The sequence below is a fragment of the Choristoneura fumiferana genome, chromosome 20 (genome assembly GCF_025370935.1).
Source record: "Choristoneura fumiferana chromosome 20, NRCan_CFum_1, whole genome shotgun sequence".
In the NCBI taxonomy this organism is placed as follows: domain Eukaryota; kingdom Metazoa; phylum Arthropoda; class Insecta; order Lepidoptera; family Tortricidae; genus Choristoneura; species Choristoneura fumiferana.
In genome coordinates, this window is record NC_133491.1 from 181,312 (window position 1) to 193,718 (window position 12,407).

The following is a 12,407-nucleotide window of genomic DNA, read 5'->3' on the forward strand; positions in this document are numbered from 1 at the left end:
CCCGAAACTGCGCTATCACGTCCTATCATCACTCTTAATAATTTGTCACGTTGAAAATCTTTACGAGAATATTGTATAGAAAGAAAAACCTTCTCGAAACTTTTGCTTTGTTATTATGACCTGTTCTCTCGTTGGTGCCTAATATGTACTTACGTTTTAAGGCAGTCATTGAGAATCATGACACGACTAATCTGTTTCAAAACAAACTCTATAACGCAAATGAGTCTAATTAGAATATGTAGCCGGTATCGTGTCTGCGGCAGACGCCGCATTCGGCTGCGGAAATTAGCAGACGGACAGACAGACGCGGCGCGAGGGAGACAGCGATACTAATCGAATCATATCCCGGTGGGCCGTGTATCATGGCCTTATGCTACGCGGACTAATTTTTAGTAATGTATTTTGGCTAACACCCGATCGTAACACAATGTGGGTGTTGCTTAATTGAAGGGTAGCAGGTATACACTACTAACTGATTATTCAGTCGCATTGCTGATTAAACGTTTATACAACTTGTTAGTAGTGGGGAGGGTTCAGTGATGTTCGCGGCATGTTGCGGTCGTCGTGGCGGAACACGGCCGGCCCGCCGGACCCGGCGCAAGTGGAGCGCGACGCGGTGCTCCCGCCGTGCCGGGATTGCTATTGTCTTTATGCAAATCTCTGAATTTGGAGAGGCATTGATGAAACGTTATTACGGGAGAGCTGTCAGCTGTCACTGGGCGCCATTCCTCAAAATTATTTGGGGTTAGAATGACTATTAGACATTAGAAAAATGAGATCTTTCTGGTGAAGGGCGATTCATCATTATCATCAGCCGGAAGATATCCACTGTTAAAGAAGGCCTTCCTCTTAGAACATTACCTATATAATGAACAACAAACTCGCCACTTGCATCCACCAGATGCCCGCAACTCTCGATCGCGATGTCTCAGTCCAATCGCTAAAGATTCACTTTCCGGTTCATAGTCGCCGCTCGAGGACCTTTCTCCCCCAATGGTTATTTGTTCTTCGACGTCTCGAAGGCAGAGGTGGCGCTACTAGTCTTTTTAATCCTGTATCTATTAAGGTCAGGACAGGGACACGTCAAACCCATTGCGACCTGAAATAACCTTACGTCAATGCACACCCGATAGAGCAGGTAACCTTTACATTGTATATGCGGATCGAGCTGTTGGCTGAGTGAAAGGTTAATTGTGCTCTTTTATAAAGTAAATAGCACACTTTGAACCCTTCAGTCGCGGAGGCCGTGTTTGACATGAGCGGAGCGGGAGCCACAAACAAATATTCTCGTATTTAGACTCCCAGAACAAACATACCGACGAATATTTGTCTCCGAGACGTCGAACCCCTCAGCGCGTTCCAGCGCGGCGTTATTAAGGCCGCCATTCACCGGCTCCGTACGAGCTGTAATTTGCCGCCCAAGGTCAAGGCGCGCGGGCGCGGGGCGGGCGGGCGGTGGCGGCCGCTCATTAAGCGGTGCTCCCGTACGGAGATATTGCAACCCTCGTGAGTTATGGCCGGGTAATTGCTGGCTTGTATGCAAATTGTCGGAAAATATTATAGCCTCTTGTAATTAACATCGAAGTTGTTACAGGTCGGTTACAGCTATAAGGGCTTACTTTTAATAAAAGGTTTCATAAGATATATCTCTAATACCAAGTCGTGGTAGCTTAGTAGTTTGGCCTCTGAAGCAGGACGTTGGATTCGAGCCCGAGCTCGCATCTTTTCAGTATTCGGAAATTATGTGCGGAATTACATTTCTTTTCGGTGAAGAAAATCTGATGATGATATGTCCTTTAATGAAGTACCCAATCAACTTCGGCCCGTGTTTTCTCATTCTGAGAAGCCTGCGCCTGCACAGAGACGTGTGAGGGTTTCCTTTTAATATAAAGTTTTATATGATCTACCACTGACAACAGCCGTTGTAGAGTATGCCAAGTAAATACATGAATTGAGTGTTTCTCCGTGAAAAATGTAAGTTATTGGGCATTCGATCAATCATAATACTTCGCGCGAGAGGCGCAGCGGACTGAAATAATGGAAACCTGTCAGTTCGTACCGAACAAGTTTCCCGCGGGATAAAGTGTTCGTAATGTATACCTAGCTAATATATCTCAAATATAAACAGCCTTTTTGTTTGATGGAGGCACAAAAAGATTACCATCGAAATTGTACATCGAATTACGCTTTCAGGATGAAATCGAAGCAATTTTCCGTAATTTGAAACCGTTAGGAGTTATTTCGGCTCAGGCCGAAATGTCTGTTTTCCTAAAATGTACAATTCTCAAAAACGTCTGCTTTTCACAATGTTAAAACTTCTATTTTGTCAGCTTTCTCAAAATGTCTGCTATTTAAAATGTGTACAATCTGAGGAAGTCGTCTTTTCATAATGTTTACATTACTATAATATTAGCATTACCTTAATTTCTGCTTTCCCGTTATGTTCACTTTTTTAAATAGGCTTTAGTCTTGTTATGATTGTTTTCCCATAATGTCTGCTTATTTTCAAATCAAATTTTTAAATGTAAAAGGTTTAATTGCTTGCATACTTACTCTTTGATAACATAAATATCTATACCTAATATAAAATACTGGCATTCAAGACAACATTAATGACGTTTAGATGAAATTTGAGGACCATGATTGGAGACATTTTAGGAATAAGACTTTTCTGGAATGCCAACGTTATACGAAAGCGGATATTTTGAGGTTGCAGACATTTTGAGAATAAGCGCATTCTGAAAAGCGAACATATATACAAAAACTGTCATTCTTGGAGACAGCCAATTTTAAATAGCTGACATTTTGAGACGCTGACATTATGCAAAAGACGTGTTGACATTCTGAAAAGCAGACATTTTGCGAAAATACATTTTAGGAAAATGGATATTTCAGGCCTGAGCCGTTATTTCTATTCCCTGACTATCGCGTCGCGTATCACATTTGTCATATTAGTAACGGCTAATTTTGTGAAATTGTATGTGCTGATTCACGGCCGTAAAAAAAATGCTTAGCCTGAAATTTTATCAATTAGCGATTGTAATTCACTGTACTGTTTGTGTTGTAATTGTAACACACATGTACGTACATATAGTCCGCGTTGCCCACGAGAATCTTACTGCTGCCGCTTTAACCGATATTGTACAAGCTTTTATTTCATTTCCATTACTTTCGATTCCGCAGTATAAAGAGTAAGGCAGTGCCACCGCCAAGTCGAGTGTAAGCAAACCATTTTGACGACATATTTTCAAGCCTCTGTCTTGCAGCACGAGGATATAGGTATGTAAGAGATGTAGTGGAGAGCTGAAATTCTGTAAGAGACTTTCTGTAAAAAAATCAGAAGTCCACCAAAGGCCACATTTTAGATTATGATGATGATGATGACTCATTTTCTTACATCTAGGATTGGCTTTAATTTTGAAAAAAAAAAACTAATGACTTCTTGTTTCATATTATAAACTATTATTTACATATTTAAATAATCTCAATCGAGACTTGGCATGTTTTTTACAGCATATCGTTGGGATACCTTACCTGCCACGTTTCCACGTCGCGTAGTTCAACCTCACTACCGTCTTGGCAGCCCATCAGCCCCTTTCAATTGTTTATCAGGAGAACCCTCCGTCTCACATGATAAAACATTCATGCAACCCTTCCCGCGAACGAGACCTCTTCAATTACAAGTGCATTAGCTGATATAGGCGCGCCCCGCGGCGCCGCCCGCGGGGGCCTTCCAGCCTCTCAGAGAAATGAAAGAGCCAGAATAATTACCTTTCGGCTTCATAAGGGAGAACGGTTTCGTTCGTTTTCGGAAGAGTAGTCAAAGCACTAAGTAAGCTAACGCGTATGTCATATTAATGAGACTTAGTGCCTAGAATAAACACGGAAAATTAGTAGAGTGGTGATAGTAATTGTGTCAATTGCAGGTGGTAGGACCTTGTGCAAGGTCCGCCCGGATTGCTACCACCATCTTGCTCGCTAATCCTGCCGTGAAGCAGCAGTGCTTTCACTGTTGTGTTTCGGCGTGGAAAGTAAGACAGCCGGTGAAATTGCTGGCACTTGAGGTATCCCATCTTAGGCCTCTAGGTTGGCAACGCATCTGCAATACCCCTTGGTGTTGCAGATGTTTATGGGCGGTGGTGATCTCTTACCATCAGGAGACCCACACGCTCGTTTGTCATCCAGTCGAATAAAAAAAAAAAAAAAACAATTCAATTTAGTGTTGAACGACCTCGTAAAGACACCTTTGAATTGTGTTCTGTGTTCACGCAGATTAAGTAACACGAGCATGACGTGGACATTTTTTTTTTTTTTATTGACTGGATGGCAAACGAGCAAATGGGTCTCCTGATGGTAAGAGATCACCACCGCCCATAAACATCTGCAACACCAGGGGTATTGCAGACGCGTTGCCAACCTAGAGGCCTAAGATGGGATACCTCACGTGCCAGTAATTTCACCGGCTGTCTTCTCTCCACGCCAAAACACAACAGTGCAAGCACTGCTGCTTCACGGCAGGATTAGCGAGCAAGATGGTGGTAGCAATCCGGGCGGACCTTGCACAAGGTCCTACCACCTGCACACCAAGGTACCACCAAGGTCCTACCACCATGTCTGTACTATTGACTGTAGCTATTCTTCAGTTAAGGAATCAGGTTAGTGCTCATAGAGCGTACATAAAAAATACTATCTACCTACATCTTATATTACTTAACTATTTTTTGCACGGCCGTGTTAGTTCTGGGGCCTGAACTCTTCTGCAAAGATGTTTTTGCTTATACTGAGGTCCTTTATTCTTTATGGCTAGACACTGGCATATAATGCTGTTCGAACTGCACCTTGTTTTTGCTAAGATATCTATAGTATATAAAATTTAAAATCCCAACCAAAGTACTTAAGTACTTATTAAAGGAAAATATTAAAATTTATGGCGAGCGCAGCAGCACGATAAGTTCGCAAGAGGCCGGCGCGCGTGCGCATCGAGAGGGGGTGTAATCTTGATTTATGGCGACAACAGGCAAATTGCCGGTCAAGGGTGATCGCGTTTAATGAACACTAGCTTCTGACAGAAACATCTTTAGTAACAAGTAACAAAGAAATGATACGGACAATAATAGTAGATTGTTCAAGGAAGGACTAAAATAAGCCATAATGACACGAGATGTTTAGCCACCCGAGCTATTTAGTCTTGCGTTAAACACTACTTTTCACTTTGAATGCGAGGAAAAAAATGTTGTGTTCTAAATTACTAACACATTAAATACAATACATTAATTACAATACTACTTTATAAAAACGTACCTACGCTCGACTAATGGACAGGCCATCGGTTCAAAATCAAATAGCAAAAAAAAATAGTTACGCGGTTTTTTCTTTTCATTTATTGTTCATGAAGTGACGTTTTAAATGCTTGCATATTTAGCCAACAGATTAAAAATGTATGCATAATAAAATGAATTAATCCTTAATATTATTGAATAGATTCATATTCGTAAACATTAATGATTTCAGTGTTCCCGAACATTAGTTTTGATGGAGTACCATAACACTGCCAGAGATAGTCGAAAATCTCAGGAAGTTCTCGTCCAATCTCTTGCAAAAGGGTACCCCTGTCGATCGAGTTAAAGGCATTTTTTACATCCAATTTCAGGAGAACGTCATATTCATTTTTCTCGAGAAATGAGCGAGTTGCGTGCACGGCAGCTTCACATCCGCCTCTGACACCGAAACCAAGTTGTGTTATTAAACATTAATTGTGTTTCACGAAACTAAATCGTTTTTATTTTAAATATTTTAGCACAGTTGGCATTTTAAGGTTATTCCACGCCCTAAAAATTTTCCATTCAAAAACACCGTGTTGGCTGTTTAGGGGTTCCCCACGTAAATTAAAAAAAATACTTTAATCCCTAGAGAATAAAAAGGAGCTTCAGTCCCAATATGCAGAGACTAAGTATCATTTAAAGAGCATGAGAATTGAAAAACTATTTTTGTATTCCAAATTAACAATAAACAATTTTTGAACTATAATAATTTCCTTGCTCACCCAATGCTTTTCATTTAAGGTCGCGGGTGAGCAAGGAAATTCTTTTAGTTCATTGATATGGACCTCCGCAAAGTAACGCCTGATTCAATAAACAATTTTTGAACATAATTCTGACGAGAGTAAGAGAGAAGATTTCAATCTATCTATGTCGCATATACATACATAACTACCTAAGTACATTTATGATCAACTTAACGCCCACACACCATACGTCTAATGGCAAAATGTTCGACACAGAAGAACTTATCTCAAGCCTCGCGCGTCCTGTCGCAGCTAAATCTCCCGCAGCCGGCGGTCGACGACGCCCGGCTCGGCATTAACATTTATGTAGTGCCTTTATCTCTGGGTGAAGCTCACCATGACTATGCGAAATTTGGATCTAATTTAAGTGCACCCGTTTTTCTTTCAAACCCTGGCGTGCGGTTTACCGCAGTGCCTGTTCTCTGGCACTCTTCCTGCCTTACAACGCGTGCTATTACCACATAAAAGAACAAACGCTGCGCAAATGGCTGCTCTACGAGGCCCCAGCAAGTGAGTTACTACGTGGTAGCAACGCCATATGTCTTTATGTAGCAGTGCGCGACTATGTTTAGATTGAATATTTTTGCCCGACTTAGTATGCAATACATAATAATCTTGTTTCCTACATGCGTGGATGTTAATTCTATCGCTCATTCTCGAAAGTCCAGTTTAGATTGCAAGAATACATGCCATTTGCATCAAGGGCGTCGCCAGGGGGGAGCAGGGAGGGGCAGCTGCCCCCCCCCTAGAGATTCTAAAAAGTTGCCAAATGTAAAGCATCCAAACCAGTCCTAAGTCTTTGACTTGACTTGCTTGATCGATCATTCCTGTACGTCGAAACCGAAAGTCGAATGAATTCACCAATACCAATTCCAATAAATAGGTACCTACAATTCATACTTTTCTCATTCTCCATATCAAATTGCGCTCCTTGATTTGCATTACATTAATAATAATAAAAAATGTACTAATAATAATAATAATAATTCATTTATTTATTCAGACAACAAAGATCCATACATTATTAGTAATTTGCTTATAACTATGTTAGTATACATATTGGACGAGTGATAGTGTAGTATTAATTAAATTTTGCATTATAGAGCACTCATCTCTTACAGCTATCATCTTCAGGAGGCTGTTAGTGCTGCCACGTATTCTTGTCAGAAGCGATGCCTTTTTTTTTCGTAGTATAGCATTAAAGCTATCTACTCGCGCTTCGGCAAACATAGTGGACGCACTGCAGAACCGTGGCAACCCTAACAGCGCTCTGAAGGCGTTATTATATTGGACGCGCAGGGAGCTGACGGAGCGCTGCGTGCAGCTCGCCCACAGGGCACCCGAGTACATTGACGTGCAGTATGCTTTAAAGAGCGTTATCTTAACTGCACTCGTACACCGAGCGAACCTGCGTGCCAGCATATTCGCCCGCACCGCCAACACCCTGCGCTCCCGTTCTACATCTACATCATCTTTTAAATTATCAGTTAAATAATGGCCTAAATATTTAACCTGAGTCACTCTGGTAACTGAAGTCCCGTCCAGCAAAACTGGGAGTGATAGATCCGGGGCCTTCCTACCTGGGGCCTTAAAAGTCATATACACAGTCTTTTTCAAGTTGTACAGTAGTCCATGAGAGGTAGCGTATTTATGACATATACCAAGCAATTCATTGAGCGCATTGACCGAGGGAGCCAGCAGCACCATGTCATCGGCATAGCTGATATTGTTTACGCTTACTCCGTCTATAAAACATCCCGCATGAGTACCACTGAGTTCCTCGATCAATGCATTAATGTACAAATTAAACAACTTAGGCGATGTTAGCCCACCTTGCCTCACACCGCATTCTAACACATATGGTGACGAAAGTGCATCGGCCCATCTTACAACATTAACTTGATTGCCATACCAAAATTTAAAAATGTTGAGCAAATCTCTTGGCAACCCTGTCTTCTCTAATTTACCCCAAAGTATGTCGTAACTGACAAGGTCGAAAGCCTTTGACAGATCCAAGAAACCGCCAAACACCGCAGTCTTCCTGTCCGTGTAGTATTTCACAGCATGCTTCAACACCACAATGGCACTTTCCGTAGATAGACCAGGTCGGAAGCCAAACTGGGCATCGCTCAGACGTAAGTGACCGTCCAGGTACCTGTCGAGCACGCTGTCAAACACCTTTGCCACCACAGTAGCCAAAGAGATGGGTCTATAGTTCGACCTGTCAGACACGTCACCTGTTCTATTTTTTACTATAGGCACTACCACAGTACGCATGAGCAAAGATGGTAGGTATGAATGACTCAAACAAAGATTGTAAAGCAATGCCAAAACTCTGGGCAAATGCACTCCCGCATTTTGTAAGTGCTCGATACTGAGCCCGTCATGGCCAGGTGATTTCCCTTTTTTCATTTTACGTAAAGCCACGCGAACATCTTCCGCTTTAATCAGGGTTGTAACCTGTTCATGACGGTGCTCAGCATCTAGTGCGAAGCGCGGCGGCCCCAGAGGTGACCTGACAGTGAAATGCTCTCTGAAAAGATTAGCAATACCCTGCGGATCCGTCACACCCTCAACGCTCACGGGGAGACTCTGAGATGCATTTAACTTTTTAGTGTGTTTCCAAAAGCTACCAAAATCAGATTTGGAGTGATGAGAAGCAAGTTTATCCATTATTATTTGCTCCTGGTGATTTTGACACCACTTGAGTCTGCCCTTAAAAACTTTCTTAGCCTCAGTCATCTCCTCAAAAATACGACCTGAAGATTGGCATCCATGCAGCTCCCATAACCTAAATTTTGCCTTAGCCTCCGCATAAGCGTCGCCTACGTGTCGATTCCACCCAGCGAGACATTTCTTGCGCTGGCGCTTTGTGTTATTATTATTACAGGTACTGCTCGATGCCAAACACAAAGACGAAACAATATTTTCGTATAAAATCTTTATTAAAGTCCTATGATGAGGCTCTTTACAAAAATGTCCGCAACAATTAATTAAATCTATAGGTAGGTCAATCTCTTTTAAATATTCATTACATAATACAGTATATTGTTCAACTTGTTTTGGCGTTCTTGCGCCCCATCGTACATTATTTGTCTGTGCCGAACGAAATACGACCTTATTTTTAATGACATTAAGATTACAATGCACGAACAATGGAAAATGGTCGGACCAGTAAACATCATGTTTAACGTAGGATTTAGTAACGAGTGGCCAAGCTGATTTGGTTACAATGCAGTGATCCAGCCATCGCTTACTGCCGTGGGCATCACTAATAAATGTAAACATTTGCGAGTCCAATCCTAACTTACATACATCGGCACATACCCATTCCTGCTCGTCACAAAAATTCATTAATTCAGAATAAAATACCTCATTAGGGTGTGAATTAAAGTCTCCTAAAATTATCACATTTTCGATTCCACTGTCCTCTGTTATTGCGTTTAAATGTCCAAGACAGTCCGTAAACACAGGTAGATTGTCAACACAGTTAACCGGCATGTATACCGTTATTATTAACACTGGTTTATCACTCAACATCACTTTGATCGCAGCTATGCGCGGATTTACGCAAGGCACAACAGACACGCATGAAAAAACCGACTTTCGCCAAAGGAGACAGACACCTCCATGAGGACGACCCGTCAGCATTCACTTCGTTGTGTCGTTAGATATGTTAGGTCACTCGGCAGGAGCCACGTTTCTTGAACAGCGACTATGTCGGCTGTTTTGCAGAGTGCCCTCACTCCCTCAAGCGATCTCTTGATCGATTTACAATTAAATGACACAAGCACAGTATCGTGAAGTTTCTTTTGTATATCTGAACTATCCATTAAATGGGTGGAACTTCTTCATTTTCATTACTCTTTGGTCTAAACTGAACAAATCTTCTAAACGAGATTCCCTCTGGCCATAACTCGTCGTTTAGAAATAATCGCAACTTATATGAAGGTACACTGAATTTGTATGAGTTATGTCTTTTTTCCTTTTTCATTGGTACCTTTTCCAAACTCACATTTAACTGGGTGGCCTTAAAAATATATTCACTTATATCCCGCTCAGTTGTCTCCTTGTGCACGTTATAAATAAACAATTCAATGTTATTGTCTGCAGCTTTAAACTTCGTGTCACTTTTGCCAGTTTGTGCTTTTCCTATTCTTCCAACAAACCGGTTTTTATATTTCCGTTTCGTTACTTCCTTCCATTGCTCAGAAGGCAACTGCGTTTTCCATTCACCTGTGCCTGCCACTTCAGCCATTGTTCGGGGCCGAAGTGATGCTTGGTTTGTTATAATCTGCGCCGTAACAACTTTGTTTACATTTTCCGACGTCGCGGTACTAGGTACAATTCTGCGCTTCATAGTAACGGAGCGTTCACTTTTTTCTATTTGCGGCGACTGCTTGAGACTGGTTCGAGTTTTGCCATCGCCGCACTGCTCTAACACATTATCAGTTGACGCCGTCTCGCTCCGTATAGGCTCGGGTTTGGTTTCCACTGCTCTAAAGAGGGTACCTTGCTTCCTCGCGCGGCCGGCGTACCCTCCAATCGAGATTCTGTATTGCCGTTGGCCTTACCCGGCGACCGTTGCATAAATGAGTCATCATCGTCGTCATTAAAATATGTTCTTACCTTGCAGTTACTAACATCAATATGGGTCAATCCGATCGGGCCACTATTACAGTTATAACTATTCATATTTGATGAAATTCTGCATGCTCCTCTTTTAGTGTTTACGTTAGGATTAAAATTGTTCACAATTGATGAGTTTTTGAGCACTTCTAGTTCAATTTTAATTTGTTGCATATCTTCCAAGGACACATGGTTCTCTTTAAGTTCTTTTATCTCTTGTTTTAATTCAGTAATATCTCTCAACAGCCTTGTAGTATCGATGTGATCCCACGTTACTGGGGGTAAACGATGAAGCTGTCTCGCTACAAAGACAGGGGTGTTATCAGCTGTGGTGTTCTTCATAAGGTATATCATATCGTCAAGGTCCCTCTGTATTTTTCCTTCTCTCTTCCGGGTGACGTTCCGTGACTGTGTAGCAACGGATTCGAACAGTAGATTTTTCGCCAACTCGATTTCTTCTGCTGTGAAGGCTGATGCACAAATTCGCACCAAGCCCTCCTCGTCCATCAATCCACATTTATTTTGGATAAAGGCCAACACCTCACAAATCACAACGTTGCACTGGTTACATTTGACTGTTTTTGATGCCATTTTTTACATTTAACGAAACGCTTCGCGCATAACGATACGTGCGTACGCGACCGCACGTCGGCACACTCTCCACGTTTATGATTAATACAAGTTAAATATTAAAATTAAAATCACACATGTCAATCCTAAATTAAATAAATAAACAAACAAAACAACAAATTACAATACAATTAAAATGGTACAATTAACATGCAATTAAATTATAATTAAACAAAAAAAAATATATATTTACATTACAGCGCACGTGTGATGCAACTTGATTAATATTTCTCGTAGATCTAAACTGAACTTAATGTTCTTTCCGTGGGCCGTGAAGTGACTAGTGCTTGAACCAACAACGGTCGTGCTAGAGTCAGTTCACTCCGTAACTCGGCGGCTGTCGGCAGCGACAGGTAAAGCGCTATAACTCACGCCCGATGCCTTCGCTTTGTTCCGCCGAACACCGGCCATTTACAAATCGATTGCTTCGTGTCAATAACATTGGCTTGCATCAATAATAAATTCTTATTTACATTAGACATTACACTCTCCTTCACTGAAGCCTATAGTTCGATTCCCCGCAGCTTATAAGGTATAGTTTTAAGAATAAGTTGACGAGTTGGCTTCTCGACAGATGTTTTTATACCGTTAAGAGTTATTTGTAGAAAAAATGACATAATTTTAGGTATTGTTTTGTATTATTTGGAAATTATTATTGAATTTATGAACTTATTTATTTTGATTATTTTTGTGATTTTTGATCTATTTTTATTTGGTATTTGGCATAGGAAATTTGTAATTGTAATAAAATCTACTGCCGTGAAGCAGCGGTGCTTGCACTGTTGTGCTTCGGCGTGGAGAGTAAGACAGCCGGTGAAGTTACTGGCTTTTGAGGTATCCCATCTTAGGCCTCTAGGTTGGCAACGCATCTGCAATACCCCTGGTGTTGCAGATGTTTATGGGCGGTGGTGATCTTTTACCATCAGGAGACCCACTTGCTCCTTTGCCATCCAGTCGAATAAAAAAAAAATATTCGCCTCTCAACAAAATCTTTGCCCGCCTGCATGCAGACTGAATACACTGAAATAAAAATATACAATGTAAGACCTTCCTGTACTGTATTCTGGCAAATAAATACTTTTGA

General features: G+C 41.4%; 1 protein-coding gene across 1 annotated transcript in view; it reads left to right on the plus strand.

The window, feature by feature from the left end:
* The window catches only part of LOC141439356 (uncharacterized), a 1,011,003-nt gene that overhangs the window by 142,873 nt on the left and 855,723 nt on the right, over positions 1-12,407 (plus strand).